This window comes from Aythya ferina (genome assembly GCF_964211825.1).
Source record: "Aythya ferina genome assembly, chromosome: 6".
NCBI classification, from domain to species: Eukaryota; Metazoa; Chordata; class Aves; order Anseriformes; family Anatidae; genus Aythya; species Aythya ferina.
This window is the reverse complement of record NC_140303.1, coordinates 37,882,356-37,904,855: the sequence shown is the minus strand read 5'-3', so window position 1 is coordinate 37,904,855 and position 22,500 is coordinate 37,882,356. Positions and strand designations below refer to the sequence as shown.

The window sequence follows — 22,500 nt, the reverse complement described above, 5'->3', positions numbered from 1 at the left end:
ATCGAGGAACAAACCTGGCAGACAAGTGCCATTATCGTTTTTTAAATGGGCATGTAAGCTTGATGTCTTGTTAGATTAAATTGTTATAGATGTCCATTCGTCTGTGGAAAAGATCCTTGTTTCTAGTTAGAGTATTGCCTTCCCTTCCTAAAGCACATCTTGCTAATATTGTTCATACTTGTGTCACCTGAGGATCAGAAAGCTAAACACGCATCATCTGCAACTATTTTGGGGAGGGGAATTGTTTGAAAGCTGAACCTAGCTTTCAATCCAGCTCCATTACAGCCATAATTGTGTTACGGAAACTCAATCATCCTGGAGTTCGGAGAGACAGCTTTGAAGTGGCTGGTATCAATTTTTTTTAAAAAAGAATTGCCTATATTTTTAAAACTTTAGGCGTTTAAGCACCATTGGATTTTAATGACACTTCTAAGTCAGTGGGGAACCTGGAACTTAGGCTCGAAGGCCTCTTAGGTCTTCAGAGGTTATGCAGTGGGCCAGCTCCTGTTTGGATTCCTGATTCCATGTCACGTTTCTCTGAAAATAAAAACATTAGGAAATGCATTTTATGAAGAAGCTGCTTTTTGATGTCAAACAATTCTTAAAAAAACAGACCAACTTCTTGCTTGAAAACTTATCTTCCTCTGTACCTTCTTCTTCAACCCAGTAAAAAACTGAAAAGCTTTGAAAACTTGTGTTGTATGGCAAGCACACCTTAGCCATTTAGAGAATGAGTTGGTGCCATGTTAAAGTATTTCCCTTCCATTGCAGGCCAACATATTTAGCTCATTTTGTATCTTCTTTCAGTAATTTGAGAATATAATGCCCATTTGTCCTCCTTTATTTCACAGAATGCCTCACTGAGGCCGTTCTGGGATGTGTATGTAAATATAGGGGACTGGTGGATACAATTTTAAGGATTCTTCCTTAGACCTGATGTGACTTATTTATTCATCCCTTTGATATTGTGAATGCCTTCATCACCTATTACTGCCAGGGAACAGGCAACAAAAACTTCTATTACCAAAAAGTTGTTGGAGACTAAAGAGACATATCGAGAATAATGCTGGAGGTCTGACAAAATATTGTTGGTTTGATTGCTTCCTCATATCGTAAAGTCATCATTTGCTTGATTTAGTTGGATGTAATTTGAATTTTCTGAAGATTTGAGAAATCAAATTTCTGACACCCTGGCAGAACCTCACATAGTTGTTACTGAAGACATCCTTCCCACCAGCTTTGGCTGGAGCCCCGAGTAAAGGGAAACACTGGAAATAAACGTCTCCCTTGTTTAAACCAACTTTCATAGCAGTTTTCCATTATTACATCCAGCCCACAGTGGTCAATGAGGACATGTCAGTAAAAGAAGGGAGGAGATGTTGAGGTTCTCTTCCCCCTGATGAGGTATGTAACTTTGGGCAACTCTCTTCACCACTTTTCCTCCCTCCGTGTTTGAAATGGGGCTAATAAGGCTTATAATTTCTATGCTTAGTATGCAAATTGGCAGAGTAAAGCCAGCTTAAAAAATGGCTGGTGGATTTGGAGAGCTATTTTTCCTATTAAATCTGGGAGAGAAGAAAGTATCTGAATGCAGTTGTCTAAGTGAGCCTTCGTAAACGGTGTGGTGTGAGTATAAATGTGACTCCTACTCCGTATCTCCATAGATAGTCTTTTTTGCCACAAGAAGAATAATGGCAGCACACTCAGCAGGCTGCAGGAGGATGAGATAGCATGCTTGCAGCATTTCTTTGCAGCATAATTGCAGCATCAATGAACCATGAATTCAGCCTAATTAACATAACTGGAACCACTGCAATCACGCTGCCATTCAATTTACTTTTTGAACATTCTGGTGAAGTATCGCGGTTATATTGTTTATTATGGAGGCGCTGCAGAGAACTGTCCACTTGCTTTTCCGCTGCTGTCTTGATGTATTTTTATTATTTCACGGGAGCCGGGGAACTTCAGAAATGGAAGATCGTTGGCTCACTGGTTCCATTACTGAATCTACAAATAATTCTGTATCACTTCCTGTAAAAAGCAATTAAACAGTTTAGTGTACTATAAAACTCAGAGTAAATGTACTAAAGTCTGAATTTCCAAGTTAAGACACAAGTTCTGAATTGTAATGGATAACTAATGGCAAATAATTTGGGAACTATTTTGAGTGAGGAAGGGCTGCATTCCCCAGATTTTAAAAATAGCATATTCTGTTACTCCTTGTAAACACTACACCTAGGAGACACATTTTTAGAGAAGACGGGATTTTTTTGGTGAGTTGCTCTGTAAAACAAAATATTTTTTTATTGTTGCTGTTGGTTGTGCTACAGTGAAAGGAAGAAGCCACAGAGCAGATCAGGTACCACAGTTCTTGGCAACAGGGCAAAATAACCAACTGCTTTGCACGGTGGAGTCAAGGGGCTGCTGCAAGCAGCATTCAGTGGAAATTACAGAGCTGCAACTAGGGGGATGCATGCGTCTGGCATAGCCAGGAGGCCAGAGGTGCTTAATGGTGCCACTTCAAAGTGATGCACACCCAGGAGTTACTTCTGCCATTTGTGACAGAGGGGAGCTAAAAGCTTAGGAATCACAGCCGTGTTGTTTTCTGCTCTTGAACAACTTCAGAAAAGAGACTGGGTCTTTTTCTTGTTGCTGATTTAATTTTATCATCGTGGCATTTCACCACATCTCCATGAAAATCTGTTCAAGGCCACTGAAGTAGCTGTGTTGTTTTTTTGTTTTTTATTTTTTTGCTGTGTTTGTTTTTTTCTAATGACTTTAGCATGTAGGAAAAAAGGTAACTTATATTTTAAAAAAGTGTTTCATAAGAAAACGGTAAATAGTTTAAATAGTTTTGCATTAGGATCTGAAAATGTTAAGGTTGGAAGTTGTCGTTACTGTAGGAATTTCCTGCTCAGGAAGTCTCCATGTGTGTATGTGTAGATGTGCACAGATAAAGTCTGAGCTTCTGAAATAAACAGTTCTACTTCTTCTGAAGGAAAGCTATGCTGAGGATAGTAATTTCCCGTAGATGAGACCAGTCCACCGAGAGTAAGGTACCAGAAGCTGCAGACAGCATTGTGTTGATGGGATGAGCAGGAGCACGGGAGCGGTGTGACCACGGCATTTAATGCTAGGAGGGCCGGCTGCTTGCACACTGCTTGCACTGCAGGTTTCAGCAGGGGATGTTTTTACACCAAAATGATTTGTAATGCAGTGGTCTTATCTGGAAGCAATGAATGATGTGTATGACAAGCGTGTCACCTCAGGGGGTAGGGTGATTGAGGTAATTGTTTGATGGAAGGCATTATTTGAAGCTTGTATTGTCTAGGAATCCCTTACCTGTGTATATTCTGGCAGGCTCCTATGTCACAGGTGGTTTGAGGGCAGGTGCTGCATTAAGAATGTGGAAATTTACAGGTGTTCTTCTCTGTTTTCAGTATCATCTGCTTTTTCCCTGTGTTGTACTTCAGCCTTGTTCATTTGTGTGCTGATTCAGAAAATTCTGTATTCATGTTGACTCTCAGACTCCAGATTTCCATTTGTTCATTGCTTTTTTTTTCCCTGATGATTTTAACTGAGGAAGTCGTTACACATTTCACTCTAAGCATCTGAGTATAAATTTAGCATTGGAGAACTGCAGACCTTTTTGAAATAGCCATCTCAGTCATCTGTTGCTTCCTTCTGTGTCCTGATGTGACCCTCAGTCAGCATCTGAGATCATGTGAAGCTCTTTTCTATATTTCTTCTGGAGTGATGGTAGAATTATCACTGTCCAGATGCTCAGTGCCTTCTGAGAGGTGGGCATTTTCTTCAGCCTCCTCTTTCTGCTTCTAAAACAAAATCTATATTGTTTTTCCCCACAAACCTTGCTTGTTAATGCTCATTTCATTTGACCATCTGATGTGTGTGTAACAAAATTAAATACTGCTTTTCATCTGGTTGCATGATCAGGGAAAAATTGAACATGTCAAGGCAGTCTTTCTGGGAAATAAAGACAGCAAAAATAATTTCTACTGCTATCTGAAAATGTGGGCCCACGGACCCCCTGCTAGCTGGGGTGGACGGTTTAGTGGCAGTTGAAGCAGGTAAGACTGAGGTAGTCAATGACTTTTTGTCGTAGTTATCACCAGCAAGGTCTTCCAAGCTGTTGTGCTTAGTGAAAATGTTCAAGGAAGAAAACTACAGCAATCGATAAAGGTCAGGTAAGGGATTATTTGAGAGAACTTGACCCATGCAGAGCCATGGCACCTAAAGAGATGCTTCTAAAAGTCCTGAGAGAACTGGCTGATAACCAGTTCAACCTTGAGAGCAACGTGTTGGTCAGCCTCCCTTTGGTCCCTGGAACATCACGGTGTGAGCCCTGTTGTTACATATTCCTTGGGGCACCTGAAGGGGAGCAAATTTGCAAGGGTAATCACGTCTGACCAACCTGGCTGATTTGTGAATGAGGGGAGAGCAGTGGGTGTCGCTTAGTTTGACTTTAGCCTGGCTTTTGACAGTGTCTCCTCCCAGTGAGGCTGGAAGAGACCTCTGGAAGTCATCTTGTCCAACATCTCTGCTCAGGCAGGGTCTCCATGAGCCGGTTATCCAGGGCTGTGCCCAGACAGCTCTTGAATATCTCCAGGGATGGAGACTCTGCAGTATTTCAGCCGAACCAGTGCTCAGTTACCTGCATCGTAAAAAAGTATTTCCTGATCATAGAATTATTTAGGTTGGAAAAGACCTTCAAAGAGCTTCAAGTCCAACCACCAACCTGACTTACTGAGTCCCGTCACCAAACCATGTCCCTCAGTGCCACATCCTCACGTCTCTTAAAACATCCTCACGTCTCTTAAATAACCTCCAGGGATGGGGACTCCACCACTTCTCTGGGTGGCCTGTATGTAATTATATATGTATTGATGTATTTATATATAATGTATTTTTATACATTGATTTATATTTATCTCAGCATTATATTCAAAGTAATTCATAGAAATGTGGGTCCATTGATTCCAGAAGTTGCTTTTTCAAGAAGGTAGTTGAAAGCATGCATATGACCTTAGTGCAAGTGGTACGAGCTGACCTCAGCACCACCGAGACTTCATGTGTGTGTATGTTGAAGCTGGGAGGTGACACGAGATGTGCAGGCATCACAGAAGAGGTGGGGGAAGAAGTCAGAGTGTGGTAGGTGGAGAAGGACGTCCGGCTGGTGAGCTGTTTCTCTCTTTGAGTGAACTGCTGGATTGCTGATCTAGTCTATACCTGTCGAGTTTTGCATTAATCTGTGATTAATATGCTGTGCCTAACTCAGGGTAGAGTGCTAGAAAGCGATTTAAGTGATTATTGAAACAAAGTGAAGAAATTTGGCAGTTCCATCTTCAGCAGGGACTCTTCTTCGCTGTAACCGCCTAGCGAGGCAGTGGCTGCAGGAAGGTTTGGAAAGCTTGCTGTCGTAATTCTGGGGTTTGGGTGTCACTTAGTCATTCTTTTCTCAGAAGGCATAATGTGTGTGTTAGTTGAGGCTCTCCAGTCCTACATGTATTAAAGGTGGGGTCAAGCAGAGGGCTGGCTGTGGTTAAGGAAGAGTTGAAGGAAGTGCAGAGAATAGCTGAAGTGGTTGGTTCCTGGAAGACCGAGCCTGTGAATCATCCATTTGGAAATGAAGGAGGAGAAAGCAGTGCCAATTAAATATCACAAAAGGTTATGATAAGCATCTGAACTATGGGGAGAGATCAGAGTCTTTCAGAATCTGATTCCTGATTTGAACCCTACAGCTGCAATATGTAAACTCAGGAAGATGACTGAACATTGATACTTTAAAAGTTCAATAGTCACGCTTGTTATTGTATGCAGTTACTGAGAATTGACAGAAGAAAATGTTTTTTAGAGGAGTTTCCAAGCAGAGATCATATTTCTGGTTTAGTGTGCAGCAAAACCAGTGCATTTGAATGGCTGTCAGATCTGGTAGAAAAAGAGAATAACTGCTCTGTGGTAACATATTGCAAAGGAAATAATCAGTCTCCTTCAGAACCAGCATTTTTTTTTTTTCTTTTATTGGTCATAGGTGCAAATTCTGAAGCAACTCAGACCAAATGTCAGAAGTAATTTGAGTGTTTGCTATTTTAAATCTAACTGCGCTATTTCCACAAAGGCTGTTGCATGTACTCCTGGCTGCTTTTTAAACACTTATATATACTTTTCTGCCATTTATACAAATTCATGAAATAAGGTCCTTGTAGACACCGAAAATTGTAAGTTGGTCATTCTCACTGAAGGAAATTGATCAAAAATTGTTAAGGAAATACGTTTCTAGACAAAGGCAGACCTTTCTGTATGTGCTGATTGAAGTTGTTTTCAGACTTTCAGTGCAAAATAATTACCAATTTTACCTTTGATGTCTAACATTGCTGGATTTATCTTTTTAATCAGCCATTGCTGGGCGCTGAACAAGTTAAGTGAAGGAATATTTTAAGGAGAGGCATATAGGGAAAAAAAAACAAACAAAAGTTTGCATGAAGAATGGTGCTGATGAGCTGAAAAAAAAAAGGAGTTGAAATGTGGGGACTGTCACTTTCTGCAGAGCCCAGCCATGGTGGTTCCTACTGCCTTGTGTGATCCTGTGCAGTGATGCCAACCACACAGTCCTGGTAAAGTGGGTCATGTTAATGGTCTGTGTGGTGCTGGTGCACAGGGACCTGATCCATTGCAGGTAAGTGATATCAGAGTGACATCAGCCAGGGAACCATTTATGTCGCTCCCTGTCTGGCAGTGGGGGGAGCAGAGCACTTGTTGGTGCTCGCTCACCACGTAGGAGTTTCTTCTCCTATTTTCTTCACAAAGAACAATAAACGGACAGCAGAAAAGTGCTTCCAGAAAGCACCTAAAAGTACAGATGATCCATCAAAAATTACCTGAATGCTCTTGTAAGAGCTGGAAATTTCCCTAATGCAGTTTTTGCATGTAATACTTCTGAATATCTGGCAGCCAAGTATTTTCCTGTTCATATTCAGGAATTTTTGCATTGCCAAATATTGCTGATATTGGCAAATTTGGAATTTGGGTTGCCCATCATGCTATAAACCCTTCTGCAACATGCTGAGCGTGCTCAAACCCTTTTTAGCCAGTGTGTTAAGAAAGCACTCAGCACTTTACACGACTGATGCAATATGCCTTCTATATGCATAGGAGAAGCACAGTAAAATATGAATATCTAATATATCCAGGATGCAGTGGCTTCCTTAAGCAAGGAAACGTGTGATTTGGAGAGGAAGGGGAAGATACCTGGGTAGTAGAGCCACCAGGATGTACAAAGGTGAAATGTTGATAGAAGTTAAAATAAAATAAAGTTTCTGGGAACCACGGGTAGTACAGCAGCATAACACAAATAAAATATTAGTGGTGTTTATGTTTATTAATATGGGTGCTGGTGTAGCACCTCTTAGATTAGTCATATAGTCCTTTTGTATATGACCGTGTACCTTACCTCCAAATCAAAGCCAGTTGTATAGCTGATTATCCTCCAACTGGGGATGGTGTTTTTTTCCATGAAATTGGTTCTATAAAAAATGTGCTTATTTTAAGAATTCTGACTTCAGACAAATAATCCAAAATTGAAGTTTGATTGAAGCTCAACAAGCAAACACATTTTCTTACTTGTTCAAAATTGTAGGCAGAACATGACCCTTCTGTCTGAAAGACCTTCTAAAAATATTCCAGTGGTTATTGATGATAACTTCAGTGAGTTGGAAGTATACTTGGTATCAGATTCTTTTTAAAAAAGAAGGTCTCTCTGTATTTTATACGTGGGGCTTAAAGATCATGATTGCGACATATTTGATGTCGAACACAAGGGGACAGAAATGTTGTCTGTCCAAACTTCTTAGTTATAGCTGTATCTTTCTGGTCTGCAGGCATGTTTTGTTGTGAACACACAAACTGGAATATATTTAAATTAATTTATTCAACAGTATCATTTTAAGCCTCTTTTCTTGGTGAAACGTTTTTTTCTTAATACATTAGCATGGATGCCTACAAAAAAACAAAGTTAAAATCTGCATCTTGAGTCTGCTTTGGCATGTGTCAAAGTGGGTTGGGTTTTCAATTAGTGGAGGACTGCAGAACATGAAAGCCCAGCTCTTTGCTGGGGCTGAGATTAGATCTCAATGCAAGGAAAAAGCAACAAAGGTCTCCAAAATATCTGAAATCTGCAAATACTTCCTGTATTTAACCTACACTTTCGTTGCGTGACTGTAAAGAACAGCAAATCTTTGTTCTTTCCCTCTCGGTTCCCATTCAGTCAGTTCAGAGACACAGGAGAAAAGTTTTGGGGAGCAAACTTGTTATCAGTCTTCCTACAGTTTCCATCTGGTTCTATCAACTGTGAGTACACCAAAACCATGAGCTTATAGCTACGTTTAAACACCAAGAAATATATTTTTAATGTCTTTATGTTACATATATATATATATATATATAACATAAATGAACTCTGCTGTTGGGTTCAAGAAGGAGTTACATCTACTTTGGATGGAGAAACAACAAACATTTATCTTGGTAAAAGCCTGAAAAGTGCGAGAAAGTCATTCAGGTTCTCCCATTTGTGAAAAAGTCAAAGGATATATTTTGTGTCTGTAGAAGAACAAACACCTCAGAAATGCTTCTTGCATCCTTTGGGGTTGGTAGGAAGGTGCTGTTTTAGCATCATTGAGGTGGTCTGGTGGGTTTGTGCACAGATTGGAGTGCTGGCCGTGGGTTCAGTGATCCATAGATCTAGAGAAGAGAAGACTGCAGCATACATCACTTAGAGGTGGGAATAGGGCAAGAAAAATGGTTCATAGCTTCTTTCAGCTCAGCTCTTGCTAATTTTAATCTGAAATAAATTAATGGAGTAATCCTGTTTATGGCTCATCAGCTTCAGAGGTATTATTAAATAACTTTATTGTATAAAGTTCACTAAGAGCACCTGTGTTTAAAACCGTAGTATAATTGTTCAGAGCCACAGACTAGGGCTTCAGTGTCTCAGAACAGAACAGAAAACATAAATGTGTGGAACATTCCAGTCATCACACTTACTCTTAATTTCTTCTCAACACGGTTACTCTTTTGGAAAACCATTGTAAAAGCGATCCACTCTTTGCAGTCAAAAGCCATTCATATGGCGACAAACCGCTGTTCTTCCACTTATATCTGTATTCATCCATTTAAACTCTAAAGATTTCCAGCTTACTTCTTGGATTTATAGCCAGCTGGCTGCTATGTGTAATATGAACATATTCTGACTGTGCATGAAACATTTTGTCTTGTTTAACCCGTAATTGTAATGTTCAGTCTAGGCCACCACTCACCTGCATGTGTTTAGCGTTCGCTGTGCGAGTTCCCAGAATCACGGCTTGCTATCTCCTCGTGTATGCGCAATCTACTGTTATTAGGGAAAAGAGTCAAAAAAAAAAAAAAAAAAAAAAAAAAAAGAGAGAGAGCTCCTGGCACTGAGTTGGATAAAATGAATATGTTCAAGATGGTGGGCCATAACCGAGCCAGCTCGTGTGGGATCGGTGCCCACTTTTTGGCATTTACAATAAACTTTGGAACGACTTTGTAACATGAATGTTTTAATAGTGACTAGGAAGGGGGAGGAGAGGCAGGGAAGAAGGACATATGCCCTCCTTTTTTTTTTTTTTATGAATGCTAGATTGCTGATTTTTCCAAAGGTAGTCCAAAAAGCTGTACCTGCTTATTAGCAAATTTCGACAGTCACTGTAGGCCAAGAGAATTCACTGGAAGTGATATTCCTAAACTTTAACCATAAGTTACTGAATCATCAATGAGAAACTTACATTCAAAGAAAGCATGAATGTTAAAATTTGGTAGTGTACTCTGGCTTCGTAAGAAACACAAAATATAATTATTTGTCCTTTATGCAGCGTCATTGGGCTCTAATAGAGGAAACAACTATTAACGAATAGCACTACTCCTGGATAATGTCATCACAAGCAATACAAAATATTAAAGCACATTTATTCTTGCCAGCTATCAGGAGGAACTTTTACATTTTTTAAAGGGCCATTAGGTTTGTTTACATACTCAGTTGAAGCTGGTATGCTCTGCTTCCAGTGGAACTGCCATTGGCAGGGGCTGCACCAGACTTCAGCATTTGACGTTGACGGGATTGAATTTCCTGGCCATCGTACGCCCTCGCTAATGCGGTGTCGGTACTTTGGGGCAGCCTGCCTCCCTGTGACAGAGGGTAGGACCCAAAACCTTGTAGTCCCCAGGCCTGGGGAGCCTGGGGATTGCTATCATAAAAAAAAAAAAAAAAAAGGAAAATAATTGAAAATACATATATCAGAAACAATTTTCCACAATGAAAAAGGTGGTCAGGGAATCAAAACAGTGCCTTCAGGTATATTACCCAACAGAACAACAAAAATGTGCTGTGCTTTAAATTGCGCTAGCAATCTGGAAAGGATTTTCTGACTGGAGCTATGTTAAGTGTTAATAGTGAAACCTGGGTACTTTTTCCTTTGATCTCTCCTCTAGCTCATATAGAATAATAGGATCAAAATAAAATGCCATTTATATGAACACCTTGTTCTTTTGATGTTAGCAGAAAAAATTCTGTCTGCAACTACAACTTAGCGAGCGGAGCATCTGCTTTTTTAGCTGGGCCTTCTAATTTAGCATGACTTTTACTAAATGGAGTGTCAGACATGTTTTGTGTAGTTCATGAGTTTAGCTGTAATTTTTGTCCTGAGAATCTTTAATTGCATTTGCAGAAGATCCAAGAACCTGTACGGAGTAGCTTACCGTGAGCCATGCGTGTGTATGCTAGATATGGGATGTAAACATTTGTATGCTGCTGCAGTTCAAAATCTAATATTTCTGGTTCTTTGACCACTTAGGCAAAAATGTTAAATTAGTCTGCACTGAGACACAGTATGGTTAAGTGACCCTAAGAATAAATAATAGTTGGGATAAGTGAGTTTATGACGGGTGCTAGGCTTCAGAACCCCGTTTTCCAGCAGGAAGGCTGTACCCTGGGTGTCTGGGGTGGGGATCACTGGCCATTTCTGCAAAGGACTGTAGAAGTGTTACAACAGGTAGGTAGAGATCCCCTTTGCTATTATGTAGAGATCTACAGGGCATATAATCCACAGATGAACATGAATACCTTTCAGCTATTTATTCCCCGGGGTTGTTAGTAGCATTTCTTTAGGAGTCATTATTGCAAGCACTTGTTTCAAGTGAAGCTGCTTCTTCATGTTCTTTTAAATCTCTTATTAAGATTTTTCTCTGCCATAGGCTTTGAGTGCAAAGAAACAGCTGAGTTGTGTTTATTGTGGTGATTGATGGTGTCTCATGGTGATCCCGGCTTCAGTTGTTGTAACCTCCAAGCGTAGATGAGATGGGCACGAAGCTCTGTGCCAAATGAAAGCAAATAAACCGAAGTCCTGCAGTTCACCAATGTCATAATTGCTGCTGTCCAGGAAGAGGGATTAGCGAGTCTGAAGAAACACTAGCTAGGAGAGATCCAGCGGCCAAGCAATATCTTGGGTGTCGAATGTCTCTCTCAAGCCTTATATCCCACTGTAATTTATATTTAGCTATTAAGCTTATTAGATAGAAACAGTCAGCTCGTTGCACGCTGTATGCAAGGAACACCGCTGGGTAAGTGCTGGGTAAGTGTTCAGGCTCTTGCTGAAATTGCTGCAGTTGAGGATGTCGCACGTGAGCCTTCCTGCAGGAAGCTTGCTGCAGCTTTGGCTGGGTCTCCAAAGGCTGCCACCAGGTAGGAATATTCCTGAGAGCTGTAACCCTGGCTCAGCTGATGTGTGGTAGCTTGTTCAGTGCTAGAAAATTCATCTGTGTTCTTAAAATACAGTACAGTACAATTTATTGTGTGTAATAAGGATGCTTACTCTACTCTAACCAAGCTAGTCGGAGTACTAAAAGCAGTGCGGACGTTTTCGTGCAGTGCCCCACTGGGAATAATACATCCTGCAGAGATCAGGTATCCGTGCTAATGCAGCTGCTCTGCCTCCAGTCCCGCTGCTAATTAGTACAGAACCACTGGGACAAAGTTTGCTGCTGTAATTGTCTGAGAGGCCGCCTCTGTCCAACTCGTAATTTCAGTGGAACATGACTCTCCGTTCATCTCAGCAGTTCTGGTTTCAGATGTCCGCACGGTGTAAATAGTCCTGGTGTGCTGTGCTTCCAGACCTACCTCCTGCATCAGCTGCAGGAGGGCACGGGACTCTTTGGACAAGGACACAAAGTGGAAGAGTTACAGAGATTATTAGTTTTTTTTCTGCTCACAGTAAAAATGTGATTGCCCTACTTCTGTGGTTCCCATGAAACAAATCTGCTCTGTCATGAAGTCAGTGGGGTACAAGTTAATACAAGGTAGTAAAGGAATAATAATAAAGTAAAACAGCAAAGTCCATGGTATTTTATGACAAAAACAGTATGAGCCTATTGCAGTCTAAGGGCCTGCTCCAAATAGTATTTTCTGATGCCTGACTACATCCGATTTACATATATACAAAGTGTATGAGTAAAGCTATAAAAGTATACTTAGTATTTTACTTTTTTTTTTTTTTCTTGAAAGTAATTTGCTATTGTTCAAAATTTCAGCTTTCACTGGTTTTGTTTCCAAAGCCCCAAAAGGAAGAGAAAATAACAAAAGTCCATAAAGGCAAAAGGGATATGTTCTCATTTCAGTTCACAGAATTTCCTGCCTTTAAACAATACAAATATATGCCCTTAGGTTTATAATGTGCTGGAAGGATACCGAATCCTTGAAACAGATCAAATTAAAAGCAAGTCCACTATAGCAACAGAGAGTTTTACCAGCTCGTCCAATAGATCTCAGCAAGAATTCACTGGGCTTTAACCATGTTGCCAAGCCTTACAAAATCCTAAACTGCTGACTCCCATAAATGAATAAATGTTAAAAAACTGCGAGCAAATTCTAAGCTGCATCGGGCGCAAATAAAATCTAATGCTTAATCATCAGGCCCTATTTAAAATAATTACTAAATAAAACTTTGAAACATATCCACAAGCAGAACAGATGTGTACGTTTGCTATGTAAAGCCTTCCGAAGTACGTTGCTCCCCTTAATTACGGTGACATGTCCCACGGACTGGATGTGGGGCTGCCAGGCACTCGGGGTGGAAGGGCGTGTGGAGCATGGGTGGCGTTGGTTATCAGCAGGCAAAGCATGGAGTAGAGGAACCAGCATCCGAGGTGATGGCTTGGACATTGGAGGAGCAGAGAACTGAAGAAAATTCTCTTTGGCTTAATTAAATGCTCTTTTGATTTTGCAATTTGCCTTTACACTCTCGTTTGCTGGCCTTTCTGTCACTATAGACTTATTGCAGTAGAAACCTCAAACTGGCATTGTGAGAGAACTCCTCTCCATGATCCTTTCACCTGTCTCCATGCGAACAATTTTCAGAGATGTGGAAGCCAAGCACTGGGTTGAACAGTTGGGGTTGAGCTCTTTACATCTCCATCGTTTTGTTTGTTGTTGCTTTTGGTTGGTTTGTTTGTTCATATTTAATGCAGTAACCTCCAGGATGGCCACATCCTGCTGCAGGGCAGTGTTAGCTCAAGCTGTTGTTCACAAGCTGTTGCCTTCTTACAGGATAGGCACTGTCGTTCCCGTTGTCCTCACTCAGGTAATGTCACTGTGCCCATCACTGCCAGCTCACACCCTATAAATGTAACAGTGCCATTTGTGCTGATAGAATTTTCTCCTTTTTCTACCCAAAGCTGCATGTTCCCCTTGTTTTGCAGCCTTCAATGCCACAGGTAGCTCAGTGATGGGCCATATGCATTTTCCAGGAATTTGGCAGAACAGACTCCTTGCGGAGGCCCTGATGATAGCAGGGCTTTCTGCTCCCTGGGTTGGCAAGGGCAGAACCTCACCTGTCTTAACTCGACATCAGCAGCATCCTGACTTACACCAGAGAAAGAGTCCAAGGCTTGTATTTCTTCCTTTAATGACACTGCTACTGGTAGTAACAACATCTGTAGAGCTTTCTGACAAAAACTTTATTTTCACAAGACGGAGAACCTTTGTAAAGCAGCAAGCTGCTGCCGTTCTTGGTCTAGAGATGGAGAGAGGCTTTTGGTATTTGAACAATGAGACACTATAGGGATAATATAAAAAATAGGGATTAAAACACAGGGCTTCCTGCAAACTACACTGCCTAGCTGAGACACAAATGCATATGCATTTAAGCTTTAGTTCTAGTGCAAAAAAAGTGCAAATATACTTAATACGGTAACACATTTTCAAATGGAGGCTTTGTTTTACCGCATGGACCGCAGGCAAGTGACTGGACCTTATGATTTTAATGCCCCATGGCTGAGATAGCTGTACAATAGCCCTGTGTTTTTCTTATGATGTGAGTGAATGTATTCATAACAAAATGTTTTAGGTTTTTGCGTGCATAAAATTATTTTTAATTAATTTTGTTAGCTTCTAAGATAAAGTTTACTTCAGTTAAGCCTTCCAGTGAAAGTAGGTTTCATTGCCTATTTATTTCTTAGGGTATCCGAGAAAATGTTAAATAATTAAGGTGAAATATGTGTTTTCCTGAGAAACGCACAGAAGTTTGCATTTGCACAGTTGAGTGAACTATCAAAACCAGATGTGAGCAAGTGGAACATTTTACATAAATTTATTAAAATCATTATTTACCTGTAAGTTATAAGAAGGGCTTAGTTGCACTAGTTTGTTGCCAATATGTACTGCCAATAATCTGCCAAAAAGCAGCTTGCTGGCAAAATCACTGAAATGGTTAGCTTATGCTTGCACAGAACATTACAACCCTGAGTCAAATGAAAACCTACTATAAACGAACTCTTTGATGCTGGATTCACTGGAATATGTTATTGATATATGGTATACAGTTTATATGGATTATGTATACTGTGCAAGAAATATGGATATCTATTAAGCGTAACTTGATATGTAATCAGTTAGGACAGTTATTGTTTTCAGTATTTGCTATGAATAAGATCACAAAGTGACTGCTCAGTTTTAAGATACAGACTATCCTTGTGCAGCCCAAAGCGCCGGAATACCATTTGTTCAATTAATACGGAATGGCTATTGAAAATGCAAAATATCTGACATCTATACAGAGTAATTTTAAAGGCAACTTTTCTTTTAGGAACAATTTATACATTACATAAACTCATATTTTTCATCCAAGTATCATTTCGAGAATAGCAAGCTTAAATATTGGAGGCCATAGGGAAACATAATATTACGATAATGTTCTTTGGTGCGGTTTGGAAGGTTTTAGGAAACATTTGGAAGTATTTTTCTCATAAAGTCACTTAACTATTGAAGTGTTATGATAGCACTCCCTTCTGCATTGCGTATGTTGCAAAACAGCCTGGTTAAAGGGGACATCCATTCTATATGTCCTGATTAGAAGGATTGCCACAAAACAGGAAATTATATGCTACGGGATCCTGGTATTATTTTAAATTAAAAAAAAAAAAAAAAAAAAAAAAGAAAAAGAAAGGACTAGATGATTTAAGGTGTGATATCAGTTTTCAGACACCCATTTTGAGTTCTGTTTAGCAGGAAGACATAGTGTATTGTTTGGAGCTATATGTGAAATTTGCATTTTTCTAAATAAGCGCTCAGGAGCTGAGCTGTTTTCTTTTTCCTATTTAAGCAAGCAGTAATAAACATGACCAATCCTTTAGGATCCTAAAGAACCTTAAAAACCTTGCAATTCTCAGAAGCTTAACTTTTTTTTCCATAGTGTAATTCCTTCTTTTGAACTTTTACAGAAGCAGAACTTAAGTCCAGAAGTGCTAAATTTCTGTCACTTCAAAAGTTTTGTTACTGAGGTGGCTCAGGGCTCCAAAAGTATATCTGTCACCTTGCAGTGGTGATGTAACAGATCTACACGGTCATAATGCTTGCTTATAAAGGAAATTACTTAAAAACAAACAAACAAACAAAACAAGTAACATTTTTGTATCTTGTGCAAAAAATGCATATTATTTTTATCTGTGTTATAAAATGTGTATCGTAGTCCATTGCCATCTTCCTAAGGAGTTTTTAAATTATCACCACTTCATTTTTCAAGAATGGTGTGCTTAGCAATCACAGGTCTGCACAGGTTCTCATGTTTAGTTTTAAAGGATTTCGGGGAACTGAAGATGGGAATTCAGAAGTTTAGGGCCAAATTTGTCTGCCTTGAACTCAAAGAGAGTTTTGCCTGTGACTTCAGTGGGTCCAGAGTCCCTCTTCCAACATCAAAGTGCAGAGTGATCAACATCTGATTTGGTTTTGCTGACCTAAAGCAATTAAGACATGGTTGAATGTTGAATTTAGATACTAAGCAAAAGGGGAAATTCCCAGCAGTGTCAAACACGAGTACTAGGTAGTGAGCTATTTTGCTCAGAAACCATTTGGAAGCATAGTTGGAAAGCTGCCAGGCAGAGAAGGACCTGGGAGTGATGGTGGATAGTCGGCTGAATATGAGCCAGCAGTGTGCTCAGGTGGCCAAGAAGGCCAACGGCATCCTGGCTTGTATTAGGAACAGCGTGACCAGCAGGGCTAGGGAGGTGATCGTCCCCCTGTACTCAGCTCTGGTGAGGCCGCACCTTGAGTACTGTGTTCAGTTTTGGGCCCCTCGCTACAAGAAGGACATCGAGGTGCTTGAGCGGGTGCAGAGAAGGGCGACGAAGCTGGTGAGGGGCCTGGAGAACAAGTCCTACGAGGAGCGGCTGAGGGAGCTGGGCTTGTTTAGCCTGGAGAAGAGGAGGCTCAGGGGCGACCTTATCGCTCTTTTTAGGTACCTCAAGGGAGGCTGTAGCGAGGTGGGGGTTGGCCTGTTCTCCCACGTGCCTGGTGACAGGACGAGGGGGAATGGGTTTAAGTTGAGCCAGGGGAGTTTTAGGCTAGATGTTAGGAAGAACTTCTTCACTGAAAGGGTTGTGAGGCACTGGAACAGGCTGCCCAGGGAAGTGGTGGAGTCACCATCCTTGGAAGTCTTCAAAAGACGTTTAGATGTAGAGCTTAGGGATATGGTTTAGTGGAGGGCTGTTAGCGTTAGGTTGGAGGTTGGACTCGATGACCTTGAGGTCTCTTCCAACCTAGAAAATTCTGTGATTCTGTGATTCTGTGATAGGCTTCAAAGAAGATCTGCTGCTGCTGGCAGCTTTAGCTCTCTCCCATGTTGTTAATGTCTGAACGTGAAATCTTCATCTTTGGCCTTGATGACAGTCAAAACCTTGACTGGGTGCAGCCCTGAGCAACCTGCTGGAACTGGACGGGCTGTGAGGAGGAGGCTGGAAGTGGTTCCCTGGGTCTGTTCGGTATTTCTTGTGTCGTGGAGAAGGCAGTTGAGAGAAGATAACGACGGGGAAATGATCACATCGCAGATATTTCCATACTTCTGTACCTTGAACCTCACAAACAGGGAGGTGCTGCTGGCACTCCACATAAACCCTACTTATTCCACCCAGGAAAATACATGTTCAGCTGCAGGAAGACAAGCTCAGCCACAGACCTTGTATTTTCTTTTGCCTTGCCCTTCCCAGTGCTTAATCTTGGCTCTGTTCCGTTTTCTTTCTGTTCTCTCTCTTTACTCCTAATCCTTGTCCATGCTTATAAGTCCCTAATATTTATATGGCATTATCTGTGTTAGAGATTACTGCTGACAAGTAATCTCCTTCCTCTTCTGAATGAAGAATTACAAGCATTGCTGAAGATCAGAAAGTGAAATTAGATCCCAGAAAGTATGTGGCAACTTCAGCAAACCTTAATATAAAATTCCCTAAAAATTGGGAATCTCCTTTCAAGCTTTTAGCTTTAAACTGTAACACAGCTCTGGGACACCTGACCCCACACTCAACAACTCTTCCTTACTGCAGAGCAAAATGTGACAGTACCTAGAGAAGAGAGAGAGGAAAAAAAAAAAAAAAAAAAGAAAAGTCCCTAAAGACTGATGTCCCAGTTTTGTCATTTCATAAAAGCATTGAATATCTTGACTCGGAAGGGACCGAGAAGGATCTTCAAGGCCAATTCCTAAAAATTGTTGCAGTCTTCTCCGAAGTAGGTAGATCTCAATGAATGAGTTTTACTGAGTGATTTACTGGCGATTGACAAAATGTGAGTGTCCATCGCAAGAATTACAAGCCAAATGGATTCCAGGTAGCAGCCTCCTATAAGCTCTGCATGAACCTCTCTGGTGTTTGAGGCCACATAAATTCAACTAAAAATATTACGGTTACCAGAGAGACATTTGTTATCATGTTTAAAGAAAGACAAAGGAAATTCTCAGACAGTGAGTTTGTTAAATTGTAAGTTATGCTGTGACTGTGCAGCAGTGACAAAGAAAGCACGGCAGCTCTGAAATGGATTTGCAGCTCCAAGGCCTGGGGAAGGTTTGTAACATATCTGATTGGGGCTATTTGGGATTGCAGGCAACCCTCTTTCATTTGGCTTTTGGAGAGCAGTTTTTCTTATGTTCTGGAAGACCACAAGAATTGCAGAAGTGCTTGTCTCCACTTGTCTACTTCTATTATTTTAAAACCATTTAATCACCATATAATTAAAAGAAAAACCTCCACAGCACTTCCAGAACTATCTTTAACTTCGCTTACGTATGTGAATGAAGTTACAGAATTGCTAATTTTGGAGAACTAAAATCCTTTTTTTAGCTTATATCCATTCTTACAAACAGTTCCTGCTTATTGAGAGTAAATATTGAAACCAGCATTCAACACCCTAAACTTGTCCATTCAACCTAAACCAGCACTCCAGTTAGGCTTCTAATGTGGTTTCTGTTCATCTCTCGGTGACTTCATTGCCTTTCCATTCTTGTTGTTGTTGTTTTTAATAAAATGGAGCTCAGTGCCATAAAAATAAACCAATTCTTATAAGTAATTTTTCATTAGGGCAGATAAAGTGCTGCGAATAAACACACGCAATGTGACATGTCAACGTGCTAAAAAAGAGCTAAGGAGAATGCATGTCTGCTCTGAGGAAAAGGACAGGTTTCCTCAGAGTAAGGTTTCATGGGATAAACGAAAAGAAAATTAGTGCCTATGGATTGGAGAGTTGAAAAAAATCTGCTGTTCAAAATGGCAAATATTTAGATTGAAGCTCTGACTTTTAGCGTATGGAATTTTTATTATCTATGAACTTCAGCAAGTTCATTTGTGAGCCATCTTTTAAGCTAAACTTCTATATCCAGTATGCAAAAAGTGAAAGTTTTCAAGGCTTGCTCTTTTTACAGTCTTCGTGAAGTTTTAAAATTGTCTGTTGAATGTATCAGAAATTCTGAGGAATCTGAATAAATAAAAGTCACAATACTAAAATTAGAAATTTAAGTCTTCCACTGTTTGTTCTGAACTGTTGGGGTTTCAATGTATGAATAATTCATAAAAGTAAAACATTTTCCACATTGCTTAAATGTAAAGGAAAGTACCTTGCAGAGTCTGTTCAAAGTGTTAATATTTGTATGCTTTGGTGCATTTTTTTGGAAAGTTCCATATGTAAGAGATTTCACAACCTAAGGTTAACAATGAAAGTAAAATTCATCTCCCATATTGAAAACAGAACCGTATGGCATTTTTCTTCCATGATTAGGATGTGTTGTAACTAGGGTTGAGCAAAATGGTGCATCTTTCCTGATAGCTAAATGCTACCTCTCTGCTGCTGTACCTCGCTAACTTTCTTCTGAAGCCTACATCTGCTCCACACCCAGCAGCCTCCCACACCAGCTCTGCCTCTCTGCATTTTCTGAAATTTGGACAGAGATTTCAGAAACTGCGATCATCTCTGTGGGAGCAGATACTGGCTCCAAAAAAAAACCCACTGGAGCACCTTTTTTTTTCCCCAAATTATAGAAGACTTTGAGATTCCCAGCTGTGTGGTGATGCAGAAATCATGCACGCTCTTGATGAGATCCGGGCAGGTACTGGATGGAGAGATTATTCTGGCTGGAAGGTAACAGAAAAGAAGAATTAATGTAAATTTGGAAGAGGAAAAGGAGAATAGCTGGAGCAAAAATGCTCTGGAGAAAATGTAAACACAAAAAATGTGTTAACTATACATTGTCTTTCTCTAGCATGCTTTTGGGAAAGGCACATGAACAGGTTTAGGAGACTTCATGTTGTTACTATTTTATTTTCAGGTCATTTATTTAAGTGTCATAAAGAACATTAGCTAGTGGTTAGGGACTACGGTATCCATTATATTATTCCAATCATGTGGACAAGTTTATACTACGTATGATTTACAGTGGTCTTTCTGCAGTTAAAATTGTTATATTCAGGTACAACATTTTATACATTGTTGTATTTAGTAAAATCCAAGTGGCTGAACGCAGAGACGTCTTCCAATCAAAGTCCAAAAAATTAATGCTTGTACACGAACACTGTGGCTTGCAGCAAGAGCAGTTTATGGCTCTCTGCCTACATCCTTTATCATGTCTCCACTGTTGTTAGTAAAATATACAGAACTACTTTATGCCAAAACAATGGAAGTTAATGCAGATAACTCGTTCCAAAGTTAACCATCAAATAAATCTTATTTTTTTTAAACTGTTAAGTGAAATGGTGTTCTAAAACTTTTAAAAATTGTCAAGATGATAAATACTGTGTGTGTAATACAAGTAAATACAACAGAATTGATTGCACACACATGTCTTAAATAAAGGATATTAAATAGTGTATTCCAGAGAGAAATCGGTGAAGTTTTATCTAATATTATTAGAAACTCTGCCATGACAGATCAGATTTATGAGGACTGAAAACTAAGGAAAAAACCTGTTCAGATACAGGAATGGTGCACGGAGGGGATGATTGGCTGGGAGGTTAAACACAGGCAGAGATACAGCATACCTAGGCAATCTGACCTTTAATGCTTTGAGTAATTCCTCTTACAGCAATGATTTTTCAAAATCTGTTAGTTAAATTTGGTTTGGTAAACCGGTACTCTGCACTTAGCTTGGTGGTTTAGGGCAAATTCCTAAACCTATTTCTGCTTCATCTGCCGTCACCTAACTTGTATCAGCCCTACAAAACTTAGCTCAGAACACGAGCCTGGTCTGTGCTTGGTGGTGGTTAGAGGGATCCATGCCATGAGCTTCGGTTCCCAAGTGGAGGTGACATCTCCATTGCTGACTTTGCTTTTAAGAGCATCCACATACTGAGTAGCCAGATACAGGGGAATACAGGCAGCCACATTGAATTTATCTCTTTGTGCTCGTTATCTTTTCCAAAAGGGTTATAGGTTTCGTACAGGTTTCAATTTATGAAAGACATTTAATAAAATGCTACCTTAAATGTTATGAGGAACAATAGCCTGTTTTGAGTGCAAAAGACTTTTTTTTTTTTTTTTATTTTATTTTTTTTTCAAAAGTAATGAAAGTTTGGGAGTCTGACTGAGGGTGGCTAATTTGCTGAGATGGGAATAATTCAACTCAGGCTCATTTGGGATCTTGTCTTTATTGTAACATATGTAGTGGATTTGGGAGAAATGACTGAATATGACTGAGCTTTCTGATTGTATCTACAGAGCAGCTCCACTGAGTAATGGTGAGCAGTGAGAGAAAGGTGGATCTCATAGGTGATTTGGTCAGTGACTTGAAAATGCAGCTTAGTGTAGATAAACACAGAAATAATATGCCAAAGGACAGCAACCTGAATCAAGGAGTGCACATTGCATGGAATAGTTACGCAGCTTTCTGATTTAGGAAAGGGGATTTAAGGGTCTCAAATAAAAGTCCTCGAAGTAATTAGTCAAGTACAACTGTGGTAAAGTTTGTATAGTGTATGTGTGTGTTTGTATTTTGGTAGTAATTTCAAAGGAAAAGGGTCTGCTTGTGTGTAAAGGTGCTCCAGTGCAGGGTAGGGTGGGTGATTCCAGCATTTAAGGATATTTGTTTTGACAGAGCAGTTGAAGCAGCTTGTTCACAGCCCAGAAACGAGCTCTTCCTGGGATGGAGCAAAACTCTGAAGAACTGTGGAGGAGGTTGATAAAGTAGAGCAAGTGTTTGCTTTAGTAAACAGTTCAATAAACAGTCTATAGTGTGTAAACATTTGGAAATTACAAGGAAATGCGAAATTTAAATGTCTCTACTTATCTGGAAGAACCATAATCACACTGAAAGGCATGTAAGTAAATAATATTTGGGTAAATTAGCTTGAGGTGCAGACATTTAGAGTGTGGATCCCGTGGTGGCAGTGCATGTAGTCCTCTTTATGTTTGCTCAGAAGAGTCATGTTCGAGTAGAGGAGCTTCAGTTGAGTGTTTCCTGAGCCAGGACTGTCATTCATCCATTCCTACTTTAAATCAAATAATGAAACTGGATCTGCATAAAACGTTACAGTTTATATATTACAAAAATTAGTTCAGTGGCCTGAATATAGCAGTGTGCAGATGAGTCCTGTCACTGCAAGGGTTTTCTGCAGCATGTGCAAAAATGCCAGGACTTCACTGGCTTACGAAACAGCATTGCCATTTTACTT

At 40.1% G+C, this 22,500-nt stretch overlaps 1 protein-coding gene across 22 annotated transcripts in view; it reads left to right on the top strand.

Annotated features, from left to right (window-relative positions):
• GTDC1 (glycosyltransferase like domain containing 1) overlaps positions 1 to 22,500 on the top strand; it is a 219,584-nt gene that overhangs the window by 118,908 nt on the left and 78,176 nt on the right. The gene's annotated exons all lie outside the window — the stretch shown is intronic.